Below are 2,479 nucleotides of genomic sequence, written 5' to 3'. Positions count from 1 at the left end.
TTGTGTATTCTAGATACAGGTCTTTTGTTTAATGTATGCATTACAAATATTTTGTCCCAGATTGAAAACTCTCCCCTTCATAGCTTGGTCATCACCACTGGACTCACTAAATCTTTGCCTTATTTTTTTCAAATCATTCAGTTAGGTAAATAGTTAAAGTAATCACTGGAAGAATGCAAAAAGAACCTAGGATATGTTACCAAACTTGGAAAGAGCTCCAGGTGGTTACAGGTTTAAATAGCATTTGTTGTGTTTTTCGGGCTCAATATATGAAGAACACTTCCTGGAGCTTCAGTAGTGCTGTTGAAAAGAACATTTTCCATGCAGCTATTATAATATCCCCTCTTCTACCCGATAATGGAGATAACATTACTCTTTGACTATATAGGTAGACATGAAAGCTCTAGCAGATGGTTTTGACTCAGTGGTTGTCACTCCAAGGAGACACTGACAAGAGGTGGTATGTAGAAGGTGGAGGTATGTTGATGAATTTATGAAGGGGAGAGTTTTCAAAAGGCGAATAGACTAGAAATTTAGCTCTTCCCTGAAAGAAAGAAAACAAAAATAACGGCAATGATAAAAGCCACAATTGGCGGAGGGAATCAAGCTATCATGATGTCACATGCACATGCACACACACACTCACACATGCACACACACTCACACATACACAAACACCGAAGAGGAGTGAGAACACAAGAAAAAGTGAACTGCACTCTGCTTTATTTTTTTTTTCTACTAAATGTATGTGTATCTTACTGATGTGTTTCAGTATATTCTACAGATTAGAATATACAGCTGACTATTATGCTTTCTTTAAATCCTAAAAAAGCTATGGAAAATGTCCAAGATGAAGACCAGCGGGAAGATAAAAGACACAAAGTGGTCAGAGAGAAATGGACCCAGGAAATCTCACCACATCTTCACCAATATCACTGAAAACAAAAACATTTCTTTCAATGGTGACTTAGGCATACCTAGACATTCTGTGGACTCTGCTCCCCTGTTCACTCAGTGCTCCGGGATAGGCAAGGTAGGTGGATGTCTGCATAGAAAGACCATAAGCTTTAGCATCAGACAGGCCTAGATTCAAATTCTAGACCGAAGGGCTTAAATGAGTCTGAATTTAGTTGAAGTTTTTAAACGTAATTTATTTATTCATAAATGGAAGATATTAGCACATGAGCACATTGTCACAAATAATCTCTTTGATAGAATTGACAACATTAAATAAAATCAAATATGTCCATTCCCTAAAACAGGTATCAATACAAAATAGGCACTCATTAAATTTTAGTTATTACTCCCACCCTGGCTTCTACTTCCTCTTAATCAGAAGGCTGTTTGGAATTTCCATATCTTTTTTGAACATTAAAAAGTATAGGGAGTGCTGTAGCAAGTAGGAAAAGCTTGGCCAGCAAAAAAATTACATTCCATAAAACTTCAGGGATTATTTTATTTAATGTATCCAAATTTTACCTGGCCTTCCAAGAAACTGTAAATTAAAAAGTAAAATCACAGGAACTAGAGAAGCCTGAGATTTTGGTACACTTATTTGTTCTTCTAACCACATGATAACAATAGCTTCTATTTTTTAATCTGTGCCAATGTGCTAGCATCAAATTAAATACTTTAATATAATAACCCCAAGATGTAAGTACGATTGTTATTTCCAGTTTACATAAAAGGGACCGGGACTCAGAAAGGTTAGTTTTCCTATAGATGTCTGACTTCAAAGCCTATTGTTTGTAATATTGCCCCTATTACATAGCTTCTAATTTCTGACTTTTGTTTTTAAAGTGTTATTATCATTTTATCTTTTACTATGTGCTGCTCGAATCATTCAGAAAAGTGGGAATGCTATCAATTATGAATAAATATTTCCAAGACAGGTAAGTTAATCTGAGGCCCATAAATAAAAACTTAAAAAAGCAAACCAGGCAAGCAATGAACTGGACCTCGACAATAAAAACACTAACTTGAAAATACAACCTAGAGGTACAATTCTCAGCCAAATGCTTCATGTTCACTGCAACAGTGGCATTATTTATGAAAATAATTCAGGACCTCTTTTTCTAGGCAAAATAGCATGTAAGGCTCCTATAAAATATCTAGGAATGATATTATAGTAAAGGTGAAATCAATTTTAAAAACTTGAGAAGTGAAGTCAATACACAAAGTCAAGGATTGTCCCCAGATTATGACAGTATTTGGAAAGGCCATCTGCTTTATCTGTCCTTCTACCTTGGCTGGTACCAATAATGATGGTACCTCATTTCTTTAGCTTAAGACCCTGATTCCTGTTAAAATGCAAAGAGTCATGGGAAGGCTAAACGTTCCATCCATCACTGAGAACTTCATGATAATAACATTTCCTCCCTCAAAACAAAAGGTTTCAAAACAGAGGAGCTTGAGACACTGCATGCCTCAGGTAAGGACAGATAAGGAAGAACTACTTCGCAATTTTGCCTGGAGTAAT

This window comes from Molossus molossus, unplaced genomic scaffold (genome assembly GCF_014108415.1).
Source record: "Molossus molossus isolate mMolMol1 unplaced genomic scaffold, mMolMol1.p scaffold_m16_p_9, whole genome shotgun sequence".
NCBI lineage: Eukaryota > Metazoa > Chordata > Mammalia > Chiroptera > Molossidae > Molossus > Molossus molossus.
This window is presented reverse-complemented; position numbering follows the sequence as displayed.